A 17,285-nucleotide genomic window follows, 5' to 3' on the forward strand; every position below is an offset into this window, starting at 1 on the left:
ACGGGCCGAATTTCATATCAGCCCCAGCAATAAATTGACACACACTATTTTAAAGCACTATTGTAGTTGTATGAGACCAGAGACTCCCACGTGCTTCTGTACAACATGGGGGGGCACTTTGGCACAGGAGCCCATATTTTAAGCATTTAATGCTACTCTCAAGGAATGTCTCATACGAAGCAACCAGTTTTGTTAACACACTGTAGATTCTGGAATGTTCTAAAGGAGACATTCCAACTTTACTCTTCCGCAAAGGGAGGTGAAGACTGCCCCTGTGTGGTAAAAATGAGTAATTGTAGCTACCATGCAAGCCTAGAACATCTTATAATCAAGCACATATACATGTCTCTCAACAGCATATCAATATGTACCCAAATGTGCATGTATATGCACAAAAGCACTCTAAAACAAAGAACGAGGAGATTTGCTTCTTAATACCAAAAATAGACACTGGCTGGCCTTGGACCCTTCTCAGTTTTTGAGCAGCACCATATCAATATTGCATCAGTGCATGGATATACCACCAGGGGGTGCTGCTGCCTTAGAAGTGTGGCAAATGCCGGTTCTGCCATCAACAATAAAGGCTCATCAAAAAACTCAATCCTCTTCCCATCCACCCCCATTTGTGTATGTGTGTGCATGTGAACATTAGCACCTAGGTGAGTAACTTTTCTTTTGACAGGGCTCGTGTGCCTTTAATAGCTGCATGTCATGCCTACGTTCAACAGGTGTAGCATTTCCCAGCATGGAGGCACGGTGATGGGACATATTTCACTCATCAAATATCTGTCTGCCATGCAAGTGTTGAAAGCACAAAAGCTTTACCAGAAGAAAAGATGTGCCCACCATACTCCTAGCTAAATGCATATGGGCAAAGATTAACCTGTCATTTTCAAACTTTGTGCCTTCAGCTTCTTCATATGGCAGGGAACCTCTGCATACACTTGCAACTCCAGCACGTAATACAATGGATACAGAGCTATGTTTTACTCCAGGGATTCCCAACCTTGTTCCCCAGATATTATTGGACTACAACCCCCTTCATCCCCAGCCACAAGGTCATTATGGCTGGGGATAATGGGAACTGTAGTCCAACAACAACTGGGGATCCAAGATTGAGAATCCCTGTCTTAATGTGATTAAGTGCCACATTCTGTTACTCAGAAAGGAAAGGAGCCAGAAGAAGCAAATGGCCATGGAATCACTTCGTGTTGGCATATGCCAAGAAAGGAGAGAGATCAATACACATAAACACATAATCTTGAATGTGGCATTTACCCATTAACACTTTTAAAAATTGTATTAACGGGCAACACTGTCATGAAATGGTCACTAGCCCAGATGGTTTTTAAAAAGAGGAATATACAAGTCTACAGAAGATAGATCTAGCAATGACTATTGCCCATGCTAGCTAAGTGGAACCTCCATGGACAGAGGCAGTATACCTCTGAATAGGAGCAGGCCATGTCCTTCTCGTGAGTACTCAGAGCCATCTAGCTGGCTGTGGGTGGAAATAAAATGTTGGATGAGGAGCTTGATCTGATCCAGTCAAGAGGCAATTAGTGTATTTATGTCCTTATGAGGTTTCTCCCATGGCTGCTTTAGGTGCTACAAGGTTCACTGACTGATGTCCATCTGTATTTGACTTTGAATGTTGCCAGAAATGTAATTTTTGATTTTTGATACTTCATTTTTAACCATGGTTGTCCAAGGAGTCATTAGTCAAATGATGCTTGGCCCTTTTCTTCATTCATACACCTGAAATATTATGGAATAGAGTTGGAGAAAATAAATGGCTACTAGGTGATGAAGGGAGTTTATTTATTCATCATATTTATATACCGCCTGATATGTGTATCTCTAGGTGGTGTACACTATTTAAAACAACAAATATAAAATAGACTAAAAACAATTAAAACAATTTCACAGAATAAACAAGTTAGAACAATTTCACAGGATAAAAACAATCAAACAGTTTAAAACTAATTTCAGTTAAAAGCCTGAGAATACAGGTGTGTCTTGAGGGTTTTCCTAAAAGCAGTCAGAGATGGAGATGCTCTTATTCGGACAGGCAGCATATTCCAAAGCCCTGGGGAGCCACAGGCCTGGTCCCAAGTCACTACCAAACAAGCCAGTGGCAATCATAACTGGACTTCCCCAGATAATCTTAATAGGTGGCAAGGCACGCTCTTAATTACCCTGGACCCAAGCCATTATTATTATTAGGTAATAACCAGCTCTTTGAATTTCCCTCAGAATCATAGGCAGCCAGTGCAATTATTTTAAAATTGGTGTTATTTGGTCCCTTCAGGTTGTCCCAGAGACCAATCTGGCTGCTGCATTCTGTACCAACTGTAGTTTCTGGACTACATACAAAGGCAGGCCCACGGAGCGTGCATTACAGTAGTCGAGCCTGGCGGTTACCAGCATATGCATCACTAATTTAAGGTCATTTACCTCCAGAAATGGACGTAGCCAACGTATCAGCCAAAGCTGATATAAAGTGCTCCTGGCCACTGCCTCAACCTAAGAAACCAGAGTGAGTTTGGGATCCAGGGTCACTCCCAAGCTACATACCTGATCTTTCAGGGATATTGTAACCCCATCCATAATAGGCAGATCTAAACCATCTCTTGGGTCCTGACCCCCCCACCCCAAAAAGTACCTGTCTTATTTTGATTCAATTGCAGTTTGTTATCCCTCATCCAACCCAGTGCTGCCTCCAGGCAGGCATTAGGGATGTTATGCCATTTCCTGATGAGGTCAATATGGAGAAATAAATTTGGGTGTCATCAGCATATTGATAATACCCTGCTCTAAATCTCCTGATGATCTCTCCCAGCAGTTGCATGTAGATGTTAAAGAGCACTGGAGAAAGTATGGAGTCTTGTGGAACTCCATACTTTAGTTCTCGCTTTGCAGAGCAACAGTCTCCAAGCGACACCATCTGGAAGCTACCAGAGTAGGAGTGTGTAGAACAGGTTCAAATTGGATCTGATTGTATTTGAACTGGCCCAGTTCGACCGGTTCAAGCTTGAACTGGACCAGCCCCCACAAAAAGGGAGCCAGTCTGAGTTTGAACCAAACGGGGCCCAGTTCAGATTGAACTGGTTTGGCTCAGTTCAATCACTTTGGCTACGCTTGTAAAGGGAGATCCAGTAAGGACTCCCCTTTACAAGGAAAGGGAATCCCTAACTCTCAAGGGGTTCAAGGGGCAGGCGGTGGGGTGGACTTACTGCCGGCAACATACCGGTGGCTCTTCAGTGGCGGCAGCCCCTTTAGGCCCCCACCAATGCTCCTTAATGAACCAGTTCACGGACCAGCTTCGAACTGAACTCAAACCGAACCACCGCAGACGGTTCCATGCACACCCCTACCAGAGAGATAGGAACGGAACCGCTAGAAAACAGTGCCACCCAATTCCACCCCACCCCCAACTGAAACTTCTTTGTGTGAAACTTGTGAATAAATTGTTAACTGAACAATTGGTGTGAGTTACAACACGTGCATTACTGATGTGTGTCTTGGGATCTTTTAACCAGAGACTACAAACCTGTGGGTTCTGCCTTTTCCAAGCAGAGTGCAATAGAACTCCATGTTCAGAAGCCATTTTCCTATGAGTGCCAGGGACTGGAGTAAACAACACAGGGCAGTGTCATTGCCATCAAGCCCTCCTTCTTGTGAACTTCCAGAGACATCTGGCTGGCTGCCTGTGAAACAGAATTCAAATGGACCCAACTTGGTCTGACCCAGCAAGGCAATTCTTATTAACAGGTGCAAATATGATCAAGTCACACCCACCTGCACACAGTGTAGAAGCAAGGTAGCCTTCAGCATAGCCTTGCCTTATAGAGGGCATGGATGCAGGACATACCTAGGGAAATCCTACAGATTTGCAGCATCTGGCTATTGATCGCTGGTGGCTAACAGGGAGGCATCATTTGTAACAGATGAACAAGTGATCATGTTCATTCAGGACCATGTTCTGAACTTGGATCATGTTCATTCAGGACTTGACCGCATTGCTCTCCTGCCTGATGATGTGCTTCTGATAGGGAGGTGTTCTACCAAGGTAGCCTGGCAAGAATTCCTGGGCAGTCTTCATACCACAGACATATATCTTCAAAACTTTGATCTCTTCTCTAGAGATGAGAATACTGGAAGACTAAGCAGTGTTTTGCCCAGATGGCATTTTAAGTGCCAGTTTCAGAATGAGTGGTCTAACATTTTTCAGATCTTCTGGACAAAAGCTGTTCCTGGTTTGGTCCCTCCTGCTGCTACCTCCTCCTTTTGGATTGATGCTTGGGTTGCAAAAGACATTACTTTGAGCAAATTAACAATTGTGGTATAACCTTAAAACAGGGGGATCAAGTGAGCTCCTTTGGAGTCCATTTGTACAAGATCTGAGGCTGGCTAGCTCCAAGGCATGCCCACTTGATACTGATCGTGTATGTGTGTGTGTGGTGTGTGGTGTGTGTGTGGTGTGTGTGTGATTGATCGTGTGTGTGTGTGTGTGTGTGTGTGTGTGTGTGTGTACCGGAAGAAGTCACATCTAAGTTCACCTTGGCACTTTGCATGGTTACCAACTTTTTAGCTGGCCACTGCTCCTGTTTCTTTAATACCAATTTGATGTGAAGACGTTAGTAGGTGTTGATATTGATCTCCATGCTGTGAAAAGCTTCACCAACTGATTTCTGCAAGCCAAGCTGCTCTTAAAGGCCAGGCCATTTTTCTGGTCTATTGGCAACCAATTACCTCTGCTGTATTTCTGGAATAGATATTCCTCTATTTGGCAAAATATTTATTTATTTATTTATTTATTTATTTATTTATTTATTTATTTAACATATTTTTATACCACCCAAAACTTATGTCTCTGGGCAGTTTACATCAAAATAAAAACAGGAAGTAAAACATTAGTTAAAACAAAAACAAAAAGTTTAAAATATTACAACAATTTAAAAATTTTTAAACAATATTTTAAAACAGCATTAAAACCATATTAATTAAAATATGAGCCCTTCACTGCATCCTGGATTTCTCCTAAAATCTGCACTCCCTGAAACATGTTCACCCTGAGTTTATCCTGGCTCACAGGTGGCTGGAACAACTCTCCTTAGTTATCTGATAAAGTTCCCTGTTAGTCCTGTTGGGCAAGTAGACAGCATCCAAAAGGTAGGGGTGAGACCTGCTGTCTTGACCAACAAGCTGTGAATGGGGTTCTGTGTGAATTCTGCCCTGGCAGAAAAGAAGCTGGCTTGAACCATGCTGGGAAGAGAATTTGACACAATTTTTTAAATTCAGTAATCAGGAAACCAAAAGAGGAACATAGGAAGCTGCCACATACCGAATCATGCCATTGGCCCACCTAGCACGGTATCATCTACTTGGCAATGGCTCTCCAAGATTTCAGGCAAGGATCTTTTCCAGCCCTCCCTGGAGATGCTAGGGATCGAACCTGGGACCTTCTGCATACAAAGCAGATGCTCTGCCACTGAGCTATAGCCCCATCATTGTCACATGCCCAATTTCAGTGAGGATGGAATACGAATAAAATGGAAATAGGAGATGTAAGAAAGGTTCCATCCACTCGCCTGGCTATGATCATTTGAACAGGCAACTTCTGAACAGGCAACTTCTGTGGAAAGAGAGATTCCCAGTTCCTAGAGCCACCTAATGGTGCAGTGGGGAAATGACTTTATTAACAAGCCAGAGGTTCCTGGTTTGAATCCCCACTGGTATGCTTCCCAGACTATGGGAAACACCCATATTGGGTAGCAGCAATATAGGAAGATGCTGAAAGGCATCATCTCATACTGTGAGGGAGGAGGCAATGCTCAACCCCTCCTGTATTCTACCAAAGACAACCATAGGGCTCTGTGGGCACCAGGAGTCGACATCGACTCGACAGCACACTTTACGTTTACAGAAGGTAAGTTCTGCAGGTTAGATAAAAGAGTACAAGTGTTGGCTAGAAACAATGCTATTGTTTTGTCTTGCTCTGCACAACTGTGTTCCTCTTACCCCACTCAGCTGTTCTTTCCTATCCGTAATAAACTTCTTCCTTGGTAAATGATAAGAGGATATAATGTGTAAATTGATGGTACTATATTATTATCATTAGGAGGAGGAGCAGTAAAACACTGTGTTCAAGTGACCTTGCTTCAGATGTTGGTTTTGCATCCTCCCCGCCACCGCCGCTTTGAAAACAAGTGCAGAGGCAGATTCATACTGCATTGCAACAGTCATCCTGATGTCTCCGTCTTCAGATATTGCTGTACATTATGCTGTACAACATTCCTGCCTCTCTTGAAAACAGGTTATGGGGTCAATTGAGGCTTTGTCCTTGAACTATAGAACATTGTCATGAACATGCACACCAACTTTCATTCGGAGATCTCAGTCGTATTAAGCTGCCTTATACACAGTCAGATGATGGGTCTCTCCCCTAGCTTGTGCTGGCTACTTGGACTGGCAGAGACTTTCCAGGCTTCTAGGCAGCCCTTGCTACTCTGGATTATTTTCACTGGAGATGCAGGGGGTTGGACGTAGGTCCTTCTGAATGCAAAGCAGAAGCTCTGCCAGTGTACCACAGCCTCCAATGGAAAGTCATACTGTGGTATATCTTGCATATTTCCTGTCCTCCTTTAAAATGGGAGTGGGGATGGAGCTGGAGTCCATGCTGAAATGCAGAATGTTGTCCAGAATATGTACACCAATTTTCATTCCAATGTTTCAGTTTTCAAGGGAATGATCTATGGAAATCACCAAGTGACAGAGATCTTAGTCAACCAGACAGATCAGTTTTGATGAATCAGTTAAAATGGTGTGTATTTGTATATGACTAAAATAATTGTTTTGAAGAATTCCTCCCCGCCCCGATTTTAGATGGTACATGTATATGTTGCACACAGGCCCCATCTTAGGAGAGGCATTCCCTCCTCTGTATCTGAGTGTTAAGGGCAAATGCCTCTTCTAAGACAGTATCCATCATCTTAAGTTTGTAGAAGTGTAAGAGTGTGTGTGTGTGTGTGTGTAGTGTTGCCTGACTAATTGCATTTTTAGTTTATTTTAAAGGGTTTTGATCTGTTAATTGAGATGATTAATCAGTTAAATGTCTGCAGTTCTACAGATGTCACATTTTGCATTCTCCTGGTTGAAAATGGGCGCAGGAGTTATGCCCATGTTTGCCTTTTCCAGGATCCTACGGTAGATGCTTCAGACAATGATCTAGGTGCAGAAGACGACCTCTAGGGTGCACAACTGCCTCGGAGGGACAGCTGGAGATCCAGGCTGAGGAAGAGCTTTGCTGGCCAGCCAGAGGAAGAGGATTTGGGCACCTGCCTGTTCAGAATCCACAGCTCCACCATGTCTCCCAAAGCCCCTCACTCCCCTGCAAGCTCCCAGAATGGAAAGATGTTACAGCTGGAGCCTACCCAGTGATGCTAACAGTTAATCCCCAGGGTGATTCTCCTTGATATTTTTTCTTCTAAATGTGAACCTAGTGATGGTGCTTGGGCTGCTTAGTTACTGGGGTGCTCAGTTCAGCTTGTACCTTTGTTGAAGCAACCTCCATTGCCATTGGAAGTTGCACTGGGAGCTGTCCTAGGCCTTGCCTGGCCTAGCCTTAGTGAACTGTTGCCTGCTGCTGGCCCCACACCATAAGTCAATCTTTGCTCAGCACTTCATGGGCTTGCCGTTTGGCCAGAACAAGATACGCAACTTGGCACATAGAATGATACTCTGGATGTGTGTACCAAACGTAATTGAGCCACCTCCGTGACCAGCAGAGTTATCATACCACAAAAAAAAGAGGAAACATGAAGCGTCACGTTAAAGCAAAGGTCTCACTATGCTCAGCCAATTATTACTGAAGTGCCATCAGTGACCATGGCAATAATATTAGTAACAACTAGTTGGGCCTGGCGCAGAGCATCTGTGCCTCCGCTGACCAGCCAGCCCGCTTCTTTCCCCGCCACTGCCTGTGGCTTCTGGTGGGCCGTCCAGCTGGTCAACTTCTTCTTGCCCCCCCCACCGCACCTGGCACTTTCTGGCTGGCGGGCTGGCCAGAAAGCTGGCCCGCCACCTCCTCTCACCCACCCACCTGTCAATTCCCGGCAGCTAGGCCGGCCCACCACCACCACCTGCTGTTCCTGGCGGCTGGCCCGCCCACCACCGCCTGCTCCTGCCGGCTGGGCAGCTCACTGCTGCCTGCTCCTGGCATCCCTATTTTCTCCCCCGTCCCCATCACTAGCCCAGTAGCTGTTCGTGAACTCTCATAAGAGCTGTCACACATGGGATTAGTGATTGATATGTTTCAGAGAATTCAATATATAGATGAGTGGGGACCCATATAAATCAGTGAATGTGTAAGTTCTGTAGGTATGCACAATATTTTGTTTGTGGCTGTTCCCCCTTCACACTACTGTACTCATGTGAAATACTGTTATACACATTGTACTTCACACACCATTCAGATCCCAGACTTGGGGCTAAACTGGACTTTACATGTAGATGCAGGGATGCATGTGAAGTTCCCCCAATGGTCCTTCCTTCCTTCCTTCCTTCCTTCCTTCCTTCCTTCCTTCCTTCCTTCCTTCCTTCCTTCCTTCCCCTTTCTCTCTCTCCCCCCCTCTCCCTCCCTTCCTGTGGTCTCAATGGGAGGGAATGCTTAACCATGTCTTCTTCAGCTGTTTTCCTGTTCCCATATGCTTCCCTCCCCTGCATCTGTCCAGTCTGGCCCACAGAGACACAAGTCTCTTCATACACTCCCCTCTGCATATTAATGCATATCAGTTCATATATGGAAGGGAGCAGGAGTATGGTGCTTGGTCCTCCTGCCCCTGGATCAGAGGCGGCCCTTTCATGAGGCGAGGCAAGGTGGTTGCCTCAGGCAGCAGATGATTGGTGCACCAGTGTAGTGGCAAGCTGCTCCCTGCTCTCACCATCAGAGCCACTCTTTGGGTCCCCAATGGCCCTTGCAAGGAGCGCCTCTCCTCACAGTCCTTACCAAGCCTGCAAGAAACATGGAGAGAAGAGAAGGCTACAACCAGCCTTCCCGCCTCCCTCCTCCCTGCCCCCCCACATCACTATCAAAGCTTGCAAAGGTCAGTTTTTTAAGGGGCAGACCCTCAGCAGAGCATGGGGCAGCACCACAATAGCTTGGGTTGCCCCTGTCCTGGACTCGCATCCAGCTTCTGGCTGTGCTCCTAAGCTCCAGTCATTGGGCAGAATGTTAAGACAAGGCTCTGCACAAATTCAACTGCATGTACTTCGGTCTGGCACATTAAACGGGCATCATGGCCGTGCCAACGGCTTCTCATTGCACAAACTGCATACATTTCTTCTGCACAATGTGTGAAAGTTAGGTCCAGTCCAGACCCTCCTTGCATTGAAAGGGAACATGAGAAGGCAGCAGTCAACCAACTTCTGAGGACTCAGAATGTTCATAAACACTCCATTGCATTTCACCAGCTGAGCCATTCGCTAGGGAGGTTTCACTTCAGTCAACTAAAGCCTGGGCTCTTACAGCCAAAAGCTATAGAGATTTCAAAAAATAAAATAAAATGCAGCCTGTGTTTGCCTTTGGTGTTCTGCTTTTGTTAAGATTATCTGATTGGGGGAATTAATTGGCAAAACCATTTTACTCCAGAGAAATGCTTTAGAAAGAGCTGGAAGCCAGTCTGAAAATGTGCTTGGCTTGGGAATGTGGAAGCCAGAGTACATAGGCAAAAGGATTGTTTTCAAACCTAGTGTAAACATCTTGGTCTTTGTGTACTGGTTTTACACAATGGTTATTCAATGGTGATGAAGTTTCCTAGTTAGTTTGCTCAGCAGTGGGGTTGGATTATACTGTGTGTGTGTGTGTGTGTGTGTGTGTGTGTGTGTGTAGTGGGGGAGGGGAGTATGGTTCTGTCTACGTCTCACATGCTTAGCCCTACTTGTCATTTACCAAAATATATCAGCATTAGCGGAGCGGCGGTGGGGGGGGGCACACATACATCTTCTGCCTTATTTGTTTTATGACATCCAGTAACAGGATGACGGCACATGTTAATTTTGGGATCAAGATTCCTTGTGTGTGATTGTTCCCACAGTCGATGGGTACACTCAGTGGAAAGAATTTCACTTGGCAATGGACAATACCTCCCGTTTTACAAACAACCTAACAAAAGGGCTCAAGGCTGAAGTGACTAACTCAGTACAATGTTCACAAAAAGGCTCCTTAGAATCTGGGCTGTCAAGTGACCGGGAGTGGGGGGAAGCCAAGCCTGCTCTTATGCCCCCTAATATTAGCTTGATGTGCCAAAATAATCTGGTGATCTTTTCCATGTCTTGGACACAAGTATTGTCACTTGCCAGTGTGTGGCCAACAAGCTGCTGGGGCCATAGCTCAATGGTAGAGCATCTGCTTTGCATGCAGAAGGTCTCAGGTTCAGTCCCTGGCATTGGAAAGGCTTGGAAAGACCCCTGCCAGAAACCTTGGAGAGCCTCTGCCAGTCGCATAAGACAATACAGAGCAAGATGGACCAATGATCTGACTTGGTATGGGGAAGCTTCCTATGTTCCTATGCTGATTTAAAGGCACAGCTGCAGTGGCCAGTTTAAAAGTTGGCAACCCTACCAACCAAAAAGTGACCCAAAAGAATATACTGTAAGGAAAGAAGCAGTAGATTTCAGTGGTAAGAATATTGCAAGGAAGCATATGTATAGTCAGTTATACATATAATCACAAAAATGCCCACAAGTCCTCTCAAACTAGCCTTTATTACTGGCCAGTGTAAAAAAAAAAAGGGGGGGGGTACAAACTGCTGAGCTGGGCTTGGCCACTGATGTGATCCACTCTAGTATTTGATGTGTAAATGCACAAATTCACTTGCAAACAGATTAGCACATCCAAGTATTCACATACATACACTTGCAAATACCCACACCAGGATTCAGTCATAGAACAAGGGGTGACAGGGTCAATTGCTTTGGGTGCAACCTGGATATGGGGCACATAATGAACTGTAGTGATCAGACTCCCCTCCGCCTAAAGAGTTAACTGGAAGTGAACCCTGTCTTGACTGACATGCTGATGAACTCCAGGGCTCAGCCAGTCAGCACACTAGGTGGGTGCGACCTAGAGAGCTGTTGCCAGGAAGAGGAGAGTTCTTTGTTAGAAAGAAGCACACAGGAAGAGGTACACAGGAAGACATGTGCCATGGAGGCTGGCTGCAGGAGAATGACTCTGCAGATCCTTGAAAGATAGAAGGGCAGGAAGCCTGAATTCTCATCTGGAGTTTGGTGAGTTCAAGGAAAGGAAGCCTGGGCTTTGGCTTCGGGAAGCTTAATTTAGGGAAAAATTTGTTTAGTCAGACTTTGTGTTAGAAACTTATATTTCTTTGGTGTGCATGCTTTTGCATATTCCTGATACTGGTCTATTATTATTTACCTGTAATGTAATTAAAATAAGAAACACTCGCCTACGCCCATCCTACCTAGGGCATTGCAAAAGACTCTATAAACATTTAAGGGTGCATTAAGACAACCTATTTTTGTAACCTACTAAGTATTTTTAACTATAAAAGTTGAGAAAGCCTCAGATGGAAGCAGTCTGTAGTAATTGAATAAAACTGGTGTTTTTTTAAGTTCTTTTCTTTTTACAAGCCTCTCCAAATTGGTTTTTAACTCAGGAAAAGTGGGGGCTGAAGAGGGTTTCTCTGGTTCAAACACGTCTTCAAACATTCAGTAGCTATTAGCTTTCTCACCACATGCAGGCTCGCACGTGGAAGATTTTTGTTCATGAAGGCAGCAAACTAGGCAGAGTGGCACAACGCCTCTCTGCATGCACCCAGCACAGTAAAGTACCATCAGTCCTTGAAGATGGTTGGTGAGGGGAGGTGGAAATCATGGAAAGATGACACTGAACGTCAGCAGCCAGCAGGTTTTTCACACAACAGGATAAATCTCTCTGAGCAGTGAAGGGCAGTGGTCAGAGTGCAGGACTTTGGGAGCAAGATCACAGTTGAAACCCCACTCAGCCATGGAGTTCACAGCATGACCTTTGGCCAGTCTCTCTCTCTCTGCTTAACCTATCTCAAAGTTATTGTAAGGATAAAGACTGAAACACTCTCCCTCCTGTACTCCACCCTGAGCTCAAGGGAGGAAGGGCAGAATACAAATGCAAACAATAGTCACAGCAGTGAGAATGGGGGATTTCAACAGCAGCCTTACAATCCACAATCATTCTTAACTTATTCCAGTTTTTCAGAGTAGAATTGGAAGTCTGCCCAAGAAAGAAATGACAAGTGGGAACCCCACAAATTTTCAGGAGGAGAGGGGAAAGATTTGTTCCTCTACCTTTTGAGACTCGAGAGCCAAAGCATGGGGCTGAGTGGACTGGCTTGAGGAGAGGAGCATTGCTGCACTCTTTGTGTGAGCTGATGTGATCTATGTGCGGTTAGCCCACCTCTTCTGTCTGGATCCCTGGTGCCTGGAGGGATGCCTGCCCGCCCCACTCTCTTGCCACTGTGGGATCATTCCAGCCCCCTGCTGTTTTTTGCACAGGTTGGGAGGCTGTTGAGAGGGACCTTCTCCTATGCTGTAGAAACACCTCCCATCCTGTTTGCTCATGGACACTGGAAATTGCAAATATTTAAGACTGGTTACAGCATTGCCATTATTTCCCTCTCCAGTGATGTAGTCACAAATTAAGAAGCGCTCTCCTTGACAGCCCCCATAACCACACCCCATGGCCATGCCCATCCCAATGGTCACACCCCTCAGATCAATGTTCCTAAGTCAGGAAGTATGGTAATAAACAGCTGGAATAGTAAGAGCAGCACATGATTTCCATGTAGAAAGCCAAGGGCTTTGTATCCCAGCTGAGACCCTGGAGGAGGGAATGTGCTGGGACTGCATCCCTGCAACACTACACCACTGTCCCCCTCCCTCAGTAAGACTGTGTGTACAAATTCATTTTGTCTAACATCTAGGTGACACACAGATTGGGAGGAAGTGGTAGGGCTTTTCTAGGCAACAATAAACTATGAGATCTGTAATGCTATCATGCAAGTTCCAAGTGTGATCTTACTCCCTGTACATGCATTGCAGCAAGCTTCTGCACAACTTCCTAGTTGTGTACACATGCTAAGCAGGGACCTCATGCAATGTTTGCACCACCACCTGCTGGCCAGCTTTTGTATTTCAAGAAGAACTCATCCTTTTCTCCAGTTGAAAAAGGGTAATGAAAAAGGGTAGGTTCTTCTTGGAATGTAAGAACTGGCCAGCAGGTGGTGCTGCAAAAATCACATGAAGTCTCTGCTCAGCAAGTGTACAGAGAAGAAGACTGTGCCAGGATGGAGCATGGAAGAATTATCTATACAGTAAGGTCGCACTTGGAATTTGCATAAAAGCTTTGCAGTTCTCACACTTTACTGCCATCTGAAAGAAAATTTTGTGGTGATTGGGAAAATGAGATAAGCTGCTCCTGAGCATCTCAGTGTCCAATGGTCTCAGGGCCAAGCCTGCCTCCAAATGACACGGTGGAAGTGCATCTGTGGAGAGCTAGGCACATTAAGTAACACACATATAAGTGTTTCATGAGCCCACATCACATGCATAAAGTCAGGTTCCCTCATCTCTGAACTTAGATTTGGATTTTTCATCATCCTGCTGTGATGCTTTAACAATTTTTGTGTGGATAAAATCTCACATTTGAGCCAACACGGTTATGGCAGGGTCAATTGCAGAGGTGTCCAGTAAATCCTCTGGTTCAATTAGAATGGCTCAGTTTCCATTTGTGACTCCTGAGGATGTGGACAAGCTCCCTGGAGCTGTTCAGCCTACCACTTGTCCTTTGGATCCATGCCCAACATGGCTTATAACGTATAGCAAGGAGGTTGTTAGAGATGGCCAAGTTTACATCATAACTGCCTCACTGAGGGAAGGTAGGATGCCTCCATGTTTGAAGGAGGCAATTATGAGACCTATACTTAAGAAGCCTGCCCTTGAGCCCTCAGTGATGGATAATTATAGACCAACCTCCCTTGGTTGGCAAAGTAATTGAGAAGGTGGTGGCTGATCAGGTCCAGGCAGTTTGGGAAGATACTGATTATCTAGTTCCATTGCTTTAGACTGGGCAATGGGGTAGAGACAGCCTTGGTCAGCCTGATGGATGATCTCTACCAAGGAATGGACAGAGGTAATGTGACTCTGTTAGTTCTTTTAGACTTCTCTGTGGCCTTCATTGTTAACAACCATGGTATCCTTCTGGATCATTTGAGGGATTTGGGATTAGGTGGTACTGCTTTGCAGTGGTTCTGTTCCTATCTCTCTGGTAGATTCCAGATGGTGTTGCTAGGAGATAGTTGTTCTCTGAAATGAGAGCTATTGTATGGTGTCCCTCAGGGCTCCAATGCTTTTTAACATCTACATGAAACTGCTGCATGAGATAATCAGGAGATTTGAAGCAGGGTGTTATCAATAAGCTGATGACACCCAAATCTATTTCTCCATGACATCATTATCAGGAAATGGCATAATCCCCCTAAATGTCTGCCTACAATCCATAATGGACTGGATGAGGGATAATAAATTGAAACTGAATCCAAACAAGACGGAAGTACTTATGGTAGGGGGTCATACTTCAAGGGACATGATAGATCTTCCTGTTCTGGATTGGGTTAGCCTCCCCCTAAAGGAACAGGTACTTAGCTTGGGAGTGGACTCAGGCCTCACTCCGGTTTTTCAGGTTGAGGCTATGGCCAAGAGCGCATTCTATCAACTTTGGTTGATACAAAAGATGCGTCAAGATACAAAAGACAATGATCTCAGAACTGTGGTGCCAAGTGCACTCTCTAGTAACCTCTAAGCTTTACTACTGCAATGTGCTCTATGTGGGGCTACCTTTGTATGTAGGCAACTTCAGCTGGTCCAAAATGCAGTGGCCAGATTGGTCTCCGGTGTTTCTTGGAAAGACTCCTGGGCCTTATGTTTTGCAGGACTGTCATATAATGCCTGTCTTAAAACAACTGCATTGGCTGCTTGGGCAAAATACAAAGTGCTGGTAATCTATATAATTAATTCTCTTAGACGGCATGTGTGTCCAGGATTTGGTGGCGGAACTCTCGCGACACGCTGCGAGAGTTTCGGCGAGAAGCCCGGCAGAGTAAAGAGGAGAGGGGGAAGAAAGTGGCGCCGGTGGGCAGTGGGCGGAGGAGGGGGGAGAAAAAAGTGGCGGCAGGTGGGTGGGAGAGAAAAGCGGCAGCGGCCGGCCATCAGGTGAGAAAAGTGGCAGGGGGCAGGTGGGTAGATGTGGGGGGAGAGAAAAGCGGCAGCGGCAGGTGGAAGTCAAAAACGGTGACGGTGGGGCCCTTCTTGGCCACCCACTGAGGTTCTGGGGGGGGAGGAACGGGAGGGGAGGAGGGCTAGAGAGCGCTGGGCTGGAGGGAAGGGAAAGAGAGGAGAGACTGGGGCAGGAGGAAGGGAGGGAGAAACAGCCAGCCCCAAAGCGTCGTACAGTTGCTCTGTGCGAGATCGGCTAGTTACCTTTAAAGCCCTAAATGGCTTAGGATTGAGTTACCTGAGAGAGCGCCTCCTTCTTCATGATCCCCACTGCACATTAAGGTTGTCAAGAGAGGTCCATCTCCAGATGCTACCAGCCTGTCTGGCAGTGACTCAGGAGTGGCCTTCTCTGTACTCACTCCTGGGCTGTGGAATGCACTCCCTATAGACATTCATGATTTAACATCTTTACCAGCCTTCAAACGAGCCCTTAAGACACATTTTTTAATCCTGGCTTTTAGTAATTGTTGAATTGTTGAATTTAAATTGTTGTTTTAATAGCTATTTTGTTTTATTTTTAATTGTATTTTTTGTATGAATCACTAGAGCCTTTGGAGTTGGGCGGTATATAAATTAAATAAATTATAATAAAACCCAACCTGTAAATGGCATCACTGTTCTAGTTTTGGCAGCTCTGCAGTGTTGCTGGAGTGGGTTGTAAGTTGCTCAGTCACACAAATTGCTGCAGTGGTCTGTGTGGACTCTGGAGAGATCTATTCAGTCCCCATCCTTGACAATTTTGGGGTGTGAAGTGTGAATTAGCTTTGTGCAGCTGAATAGAGAAGAGGTGACAGACAGCTTGCTCTCAAAAGAACAAGTCACAAGTACAATTATCCCAGAGGTACAAAGGAAGAAGTGGAAGCTCAAGTAAAATTTCATAGAGACATGCAGTCACAGAGTGTTGGGTATATTCTAGGAAGTATACTTGAAGGCATCTGGCTCAATGCTGAGGCGCAAGAAGTCTGAACAATTGAAATATCATGTATAAGCTGTTCACAGAATGCAACCAGTATCCTCTGCAAAATATTGGGTTTCAATGACAGGTTCTCAGGAGTCCCTCAGCAAAATCAATGTGGAGTTAAGAGTTCCCTGAAGAAGACTTTGAAAATCACTGCCTAAGACAGCCACCTAGGGTTCTCTTAATGGAATAACAGGCTGTGCAAGGGACAGCCTGGAATCTAGTTTCCCAAGCATCACAAAACAAAACAAAACAAAATCTAGTCTAAACTAGGATCTACCTCAACCAGCACGAATCATCCCCGAAAACCCCACAACTCTAGGAGTCAGTGGGGAAGTAGCTATACTTGAGTTGAACGGGAATGGGGAGCGGGGGGCGGGGGGGGAGTCGTCCCTGGGTCCCTGCGGGAGAGGGGGACAGGCCCGGGCCTGCCAGCTGAGTAACCGCTTGCAGGGGCCTCTCCTGCTGCCTCTCCCCCTCCGAAGGAGGAAGTGTGGGGCAGGGGCCCTTCTTCACTTCTTGCCTCAGGGCCCACGCCAACCCTGCTAATCCCTGCTACGAGCTAGATCAGGGACTCCTCCTACCCCACCCCACGGAGGGCACTTTGCTGCCCCCTCAAGCTAGGAGGTTTGGTTTCATCCTATCGCTTTCCCCCGGGCTCTGCATTTCCACTATTTCGCCACCCCCGCCGCCTCCTCTCCCCGCCCGCCCCCGCGCGGGTCGTCTCGAGCCCCTCCTGAAACATTGTCTTCTCCACCAACTTTCACCCCCTCCGCCGGTTGCCAAGGCAACTTTGTTTACAGCGTAATTTGGATCAATGGAATCCCAGGCAGAACTGGCAAGGGGCTAGTTGCTAGGCAACCAGAAGCCTGGACGACTGCAACAACTCTAGAGCTTCTCTTCTTCTCTTCCCCCTCCCTGCCCCGACTTCAAAGGAGGTGGGAGGAGGTTTGCTTGGGGACTAGGGTAATTCCTTTGGGGATGGGGGGAACTCAAA

General features: G+C 46.0%; 1 protein-coding gene, 1 long non-coding RNA gene and 1 other non-coding gene across 3 annotated transcripts in view; 1 reads left to right on the top strand and 2 right to left on the bottom strand.

The window, feature by feature from the left end:
- Window positions 1-1,804: 1,804 nt before the first annotated feature.
- Window positions 1,805-17,285, bottom strand: part of LOC128347946 (uncharacterized) — a 29,330-nt gene continuing 13,849 nt past the window's right edge. Inside the window, exon 3 of the long non-coding RNA XR_008317843.1 lies at window positions 1,805-3,710. This is a non-coding gene — a long non-coding RNA (uncharacterized LOC128347946). The remainder of the gene's footprint in view (window positions 3,711-17,285) is intronic.
- On the bottom strand, window positions 5,438-5,509 carry TRNAT-UGU (transfer RNA threonine (anticodon UGU)). Its single transcript has one exon. It is a non-coding gene; the product is annotated as a tRNA-Thr (tRNA).
- ADCY6 (adenylate cyclase 6) overlaps window positions 11,037-17,285 on the top strand; it is a 69,830-nt gene continuing 63,581 nt past the window's right edge. The window contains exon 1 of the mRNA XM_053303288.1: window positions 11,037-11,289. The gene's annotated coding sequence lies outside the window, so the exon portion shown is untranslated. The remainder of the gene's footprint in view (window positions 11,290-17,285) is intronic.

The sequence above is a fragment of the Hemicordylus capensis genome, chromosome 2 (genome assembly GCF_027244095.1).
Source record: "Hemicordylus capensis ecotype Gifberg chromosome 2, rHemCap1.1.pri, whole genome shotgun sequence".
Classification (NCBI taxonomy): domain Eukaryota; kingdom Metazoa; phylum Chordata; class Lepidosauria; order Squamata; family Cordylidae; genus Hemicordylus; species Hemicordylus capensis.